The sequence below is a fragment of the Candoia aspera genome, chromosome 1, assembly GCF_035149785.1.
Source record: "Candoia aspera isolate rCanAsp1 chromosome 1, rCanAsp1.hap2, whole genome shotgun sequence".
Taxonomy (NCBI): domain Eukaryota; kingdom Metazoa; phylum Chordata; class Lepidosauria; order Squamata; family Boidae; genus Candoia; species Candoia aspera.
This window is the reverse complement of record NC_086153.1, coordinates 19878983-19886441: the sequence shown is the minus strand read 5'-3', so window position 1 is coordinate 19886441 and position 7459 is coordinate 19878983.

The following is a 7459-nucleotide window of genomic DNA, read 5'->3' as shown; positions in this document are numbered from 1 at the left end:
CCATAGCCAGCAGGGCCTTTGCACAAATCTGTCTTGTGCTCCAATTACCCCGTTCCTGAATCAGGAGACTCTTCTCGTAGTGACTTATGCCCTAGTCACCTCCTGGCTAGACTATTGCAAAACACTCTACTTAGGACTGTCCCTGAAGACCATCTGGAAACTGCAATTGGTCCAGAATGCAGTTATGGGCAAGCCAAAGTATGCCTATTTAACATCATTGCTTAATGAACTGTACTGGCTCCCAGTAGGCTTCCAGGTACAATTCAAGATGTTGATTACCCTTCGTGGCACACAGCCAGGTTATTTGTGGCATCACCTATGTCCAATTGAATCTGCCTATTCTATGAGATCCGATAGGGAAGGTATGCTCTGGGTCCCCTCCATAAGGCAGTGTCATCTGGCAGAACCCAGGATGTGTGCCTTCTCTATTGCAATGCTGCCATGTGGAACATCTTACTCCTGAGATTAGGAAGGTCGTGACATTGCTGGCCTTTCATAAGGTTTTGAAGACCTAGCATTTTCCCTGGGTATTGGGCCAGGGAGGTGGATGAACCAATCTGAAATGACTTGATGTGGGATGATTATGGGTTGGCCTTGATCGTGTTATGTCTTTGTTTAGTATGTTGCTGTTGTATTGGTTTAAATCCTCTGCTAGCTGCCCTCTCTGGATTTAAATATACTGTATACAATATACTAGATACTAGATACAATATCTCATTCTTTTAATCTTTCCATAGGCAGAGTTCTTTCTCAATTTGTGAGTTGGGTAGCCATATAAATTGATTAGATTGGTTGATTGATTGAAGATCCATCTTTTCATCTTGTTTGAGCTTTGTTTCCAGCTTCAGTTTCTAAAATCAGAACCATCAACTCTCTTTATCCCCCCCGCCAATTTCCCTACTTCCTTCTCTATTCTCCATCTTGCTGAATTTGCTGCCTGATAGTACATGCATAATTCCATCATGTGCCCTGCTTGGCTGCTCTCCTTTCCACCCATTTCCTGATTGTCATATTCTGTCCTACTCTACTATACATTATTAACTGGGTCCATCCGCTATTTTCAAAAAGCCATCCTTTGGGTCATTTTTCCTCTCAGCAGCTGCCCTAATTTGCCTCTAAATTCCAGGAGGAGGATGCTCTTTCCTACTTCTACAAACATTTCTACTCTTCTCATCTCCCCAGCTCCCACTTGAGCAGGTTTCCACTCTGAAACTGTCCTCATTAAAAGTACTGTTGGCCTTCTCAGTGCTAAATTCAAAGGGCTCTGTTCTTTCCTTATCTTCTAGCTGCCTTTTATCTGGCTAATGTTTCTGTTCCACACAAAATGCTTAGCCTGGGTACTGAATGAAACCATATTTCTGGTTTTATACAATACATTGAAACAAAAATAAACTAAACAAGGGAATTCTCAATATATTAAGCCATAAAGTTAAACCAACTAAGCTTAGGATGTTATGCAAGTATAGCTGCTAGGTCTTTAATTGACCTAGTTAAGCACTTTGTGTGAATACAGCCATTCGAAGCAAATATTTGTAGCTCAGGGTTGAACTGTGGAGTCCTTGGTGCTCTCTGAGCCTTGTTGTTCTCTTGCAGACGTTTCACTGCCAGACTAGGCAACATCTTCAGTGTTGACACAGCCCAATCAAAGAACTCCCAAGGAGAGAACAACACCCCTACCAACACAAGCAGGGCAAGCCACAGTATATAAACTGAGAGCAAGGCCTACTCCCTCTTTGCACTGAAGATGTTGCCCATTTGTCCCCCTTTTTCCATATTTGCCAAAGTCTGAAAAAAGAATACAACTGCTTTAAAGAGGCATTGCACTTTAGATCTTCCTGGATTTTGGTGGTTCTCTACTTAGCTGACTGTCTTCCTATATACAGTATCTCATTCTTTTAATGTTTCCATAGGCAGAGTTCTTTCTCTGCTTTCTTCCCAGAAGCTGTGCTTGACCTCCTGCTCTTCTCCCCTGTATATTGAATGTATATTTTGAAGCTTCTGAGTTGAATGATCCTGTGTATCACCTGATCAGTGCCCCAGTAGGAAACAGATTACTGTTTTCCTGTAGCTAATGGTAATGGCAAATCTGCAGTCTGTAGTGGGGTGTTGGAAGATTAGCATGAAACAAGAGAAAAATAAATGTGTGTGAGATTGTGAATGGATGTCTAAGTGTAAATGTGTGTGAATGAATTATGTATGGTTCAAAATGCCACACTCTTTAAAGCAGCTGCATTTTTTTATGCTTCTGCAAAACATTTAAAAAGTGGCTGTTTTAATGAGCTGGCTCCTTAAAAGCAGTTTTGTCTTTTTTCAGGCTTCCATGGGAGCCTGAAGCTTTAAAGAAATGATGCACATACAGTTCCATGCCTTTCAGAGCACTTCTTCCAAATTATCTTTGAAATTATCTTGTATACATGTATGAATGGCACAGGCATCTATGAGAGGGATGGGGGGAATTATGAAAGATTATGTCATCATACAAATGCTGCAGTTTACATACTTGCATCAGATCTCAGGATGTTGTAGCATATTGTAATTCTGAAAATCATTGCAGTTTGCTGTGTGCACTCTGGTGAATGAGTGTCTGCATGAGGTCCCCAACTTCAACATTTTGAGTTCACCATCTTCCCCACCTCTGTTATATAGCTTGGCAGCCTTAAGAATGTGGACTAAGCTCTTTAGGCATAAACAACAATCATCACCATAATGCTCAGTAACAGAAAAACATAAAATCATAGCTGAGTAACACTTTTATTAGGGCCAATCAAATTAACATAAAGCTGTTACAACTGTAAGATTCTTCAGAACTTCATTTTATTTTTTTTATTTATCACCGCCAATCTCCCCCACAAGGAGGGACTCATGCAGATGGTATAAATAAAGAGTATGAAAAAGAAGATTTTTTTAAAAGGCTGATAGTTTAAAGCCAAGAGTTTGCATTGCAAGTCAGTTCTGAGCTGGACTGAATGCAGGCAATTTAGGTGCTAGAGATACCACATCAAGATTAAAGAGGGGACACATTCAGCTGTCAGATCCCTCTCTCCAGCCAGAATTGCTGCAAATTCAGCAATGTTAGCCATGTCTTTCCCTCTGGAGAAACCCAGGTTCAAACTCCCATTCAATAGAACTCACTGGTTATGTTCACACTTAATATGGATACTAAATCAACCCATTTTTTCTGGTGTTTGTGAAACATATTGAACTGTAAATTAAACAAATGGTGAATTTTGCACTAAGCCACAAAATGCTAACCAAGCTAACATTAACCCAGGTTAGCAGGTTGTGTCTACTAAATCTTTACTTGACCTGGTTAAATGCATAAACACAGCCAGAGACTGGACTAGTCACACTTTCTCAGCCTGACTGACTTCAGGTTGTTCTTGTGAGGGTAAAAAAGAAGGGCGATCACCATGTCCTTTATTGTCAGCTCCTTAAAGGAAATGCAGGATATAAATGAGATAAATACTTAAGGACTGAAAATTATTATTATAGTTCTTTTATATAATGCTGTCTGTATAGATTGTGCTCTACCAAGGAAAAGGTTCTGATTCAAAGTGCTTAAAGTCAACCATTCAACACAGCAAAAGAAGGGCGCAGAAGGAAAGAGGGGAAACAGGAGAATAATAAACATTTATATTAATTATCTGTCCTGAGGCTGTAAACCTAAATACACATGTAGCACCAGGTATAAAATAACTAACAGAACCTAAAGCAGACTCAGTAGTTGGGCCATTGCTGCAAAGCAAGGGGTCACTTCATGGCTTAGCTGACTGGGTCACGTCGCATGAAGACTTGCTTTAGGCGTTTTAAAAACACTTTTTTCCATGGCCACTGAGGGCTGCTGCAGGGGCCAGTGACAAGGTAATATCACCAGAGAAAAGGAGAACCCTGTCAGTGTCCTGAAGCTTCAGGGTTTGGTTTAGTGATGAAAATATGTGTGCCAAGCATGTTGAGGACTCCAAATGCTGTTTTGCCTTTTTAAGAGCAGTAAACCACTGTTATGCAGAGATTTGTTGCCGAGTTTGTTGAGGTTGAAAAAGAAAAGGGTCAGTAGATGTAAAACAAGAGTCTGTGAGGCCAGTGACCACTGGCTTGTTACTCCTGCTGTACACCCTCATTTACAAACTTCTGATTTCCTGCCACACACCAGACAAGAACATTATGACTTCTTGCAGTCTGCGATCCTAGTGTATTTTCTCTGCATCTGTGTTTCTTGTCTGTTACTGTGCCACCCGGGCCCCCTGCAGGCTGCCTCTTGGGAGATACCGAAGGGGCATATCCGATTTTGCCATGGATGTATTTTTAGGCCTGGTCTACGCTAAGGCAGCCCTCTTGCATCCTGCTGACGCACCCCATGGCCTCACCGGGGGCCTGTTTCCACAGGATGCCATAGCAACGTGGTGTGTAATGATAGCTCTGGAGCCTGGAGTCTGCCCTGATAGGGAAGGCCTTTCTGGCGTTTGCCCTCGCCAGGGTGACAGACCATTGTACCTTCCTGACAAAGGAGCTTCGTTGGAAATCACGCCCCCACAGCTGCTCCCGAGGGCGGCCCCGTCCTCTCCACCCTGCTTTGTGCCGCTGCTTGCCATCTGTTTCCCTCTGCAACACCCCCCCCTCCCATCTCTTACGAGGAACAACAAGAGATTCAGGACAGGCAAAAATAAATCAGATTTTTGTTGTTGTTGCTCAACTCTTCATCAGTTTATTATGGCACGTGAGGCCACAAGATGAAGGGATGGTGGCTGTTTTAATGGCTTGAAAGGGGATCGGGCAAATCTGTTGAGAAAAAGAAAATGCTTAGCAACAGGGGTGGGGGTGTCTTTCATGAAGACTAAGGGGCATCGCTGGTTATGGGGCATTCTCTGTGAAGTCATTGTTTTCAGTGGAGGGGAGCAGTCCCAAAGGATGGCAGTTAGTTTGGATCCTGGCAGTGGGAATCCTAAAGGATTTGTTGGGCCACTACTGGAGATAGGTTTGGTTTGACAGACATCACTTCAGTCAGTTATGAAGATATGAGTTATGGATTCTCTTCAGTCAGAGTTTGGGTTTGGGCATTTGGCCAAAATGGCATTGGTTGCTTTGGTGATTGCCCTCTTGGTCTGTAAGTCCTTTCAGTGGTGTTTGATAAGAAAAACTGGTATCTTTTTGGTCCATCTGCAAGGGTTGAGAGTTGGGGACATCATTTTGTGGTGGTTCTGTTCTTATCTCAGTGAGTGGTTCCAGTTGGTGGTAATGGGGAGCAGTGCTTGAGCTCCTGGGATCCCTAGTGTAGGGTTCCCCAGGGGTCAGGGCTCTCCCCCATATTGTTTATCTACATGAAACTGTTAGCGGAGGTCATGTCTTCATTCGGGGTGAGGTATCATCAATATGTTGATGACCTCCATTGATATATTGTCACCTGGGCTTGCCTGGAGGTTCCATAGAAGTCCTGAACCACTACCTGGAGGCTGTGAGGATGTGGATGGGAAGAAACGAGCTTATATTAAATCCTACCAAGATGGAGTTTCCCTTGGTCGATAAACAGCTGGGCAATCCACTAACACCAGTTCTGACAGTTACTCTGGATGGGGTCAGCTCCCCATGAAGGAGATGGTTGTGACTCAAGTGTCCTCCTGGACTCTTAGCTCCTGTTAAAATATTAAGTGTACACTGTGGTCGGGGGGACTTTGCTCAATTTCAGCTTACAACTCTACTTGGACCAGGATGCCCTGACATCAGTAACTCATGCTTTGATCACCATCTGGTTAGATTACTATAATGCACTGTTTGTGGAGCTGCCTTTGGAGATGACCCAGAAGCTACAGCTGGTGCAGAATATGGTGGCTAGACTATTGATAGGAGTATCTTGCCAGGAAAAATAACATCAATCCTGAAGTCACTGCATTGGTTTCCAAAATGCTTCCCGGCCCAATTCAAAGTGCTGGTTATTATCTTGAAAGCTGTATACGTACAGCTTCAGTTGGTCTCCCATTTATCAAGACATTTCCGTGTTGTGGAACAACTACAACCCTTTAATCTCTGTTTGCTGGGGAGCAAGAATTAGAGGAAGAAAACCAAGCAAACCTTGACTACAGGCGGTGAGGGTACCAGTTGGATTCCTTCAGATCTTCTGCTGCCCCAAGTGGTTGTGTTGTACATTGTCCAGAATAAATTCCAGGTTTGTTTCCTCTACTGCAGACAATGCCTTTCTGGCAATAGTGAAAACAGCATCACTGACGAGTGACTGCTCCACTTAGAGCACAATCATGCCAAATTCAGTCAGCTGAACTTGGGCTGTCAATGAGCAAAAAAGCTTCAAAGGCAGATGCAGACTGTGTATTTATACTCTAGGGTTTGACTTTTTATTTGTGTCCTAGAAGGTACCCTTCCTTTATGACCCCCACCCCCCACTTCAGAGTCTTATCTTCCAGCTATTTAGGGATCCCAGAGAACCTGGGCATGTGCTTAGTGTTAACTAAATTTTCAGTTTATGTGCCCTTGAAAAAATACACTATTGAGGTGGATCACTGTGACTCCCACATCTACTTATTGATTGCTTAACCTGATTTCAAACCCAGCCGTTATATTCACACAATATGCTACTTTGGTTTGTGTTACTCTAGGTTAATTTTTTGTTGCTTGGCATATTGTACAAATCCAGCCCATTTGATTTATGGTCCACTGTGTTGTGCAAACACAGCAAATGGGTTAAGTCAGCCATCAAGTTAAGCATGTTGTGCGAACATAGCCAAAATTAACCTTACCATGTGTCCTTCTATGATTATGCTCCACATTTCTCCTGTGAGTATCCCACACACCATCTGGCCTTCCCCCATCTTGGCAAAGGCTGGAAAGAACCCTGCTAGCTTTTTGTTGTTGCTGTTTTTCTAGGGACCAGGGGTATAGCTTTGTATGTTGATTCATACTGTGCTGCACACGGGTTGCTATGATTTTACTTATTTTTGTCCCTTAATCTGTGTTTGCTTGCTGGGAATGCTGGGGAGAGATGCATCAGTACTGGGTAAACACAGCATACAACTCTTTTCCTGCACATGCTCCCAGCAGTCTTAGCCAATGCAAACAAAGTCTGTTTTGCCAGTTCATTGGCAGCTCTGCATGGCGAGCAGGGGGGTGTATGCGTGAATGTGTATAAGTCAGTTTAGGGGTGTTCCTGCCCCATCATTATCAACAATATGAGACAAGTATAATTGCCAGTCCAACTCAGATTAAACTGCCAACTGACTGGAGAAAAACATGTTTAGTCCTTTGGCCTTTAACAGCCATTTCACTTGCAGAAACCAATAGGGAAATCTTCTTTTCACAGCAGAGAAGTCAACATTATGGCCCCACTAATGATAGAAGATTAGATTGCTATTAAAGGCACAAGCACCAGATCAAAAGTTAGCCAGCTTATCTGGAGATGTTTTGCGTTGCCTCTGGCTATCTGAATGCACCCTGTACCAGCAAAGAGAGGGTTAAT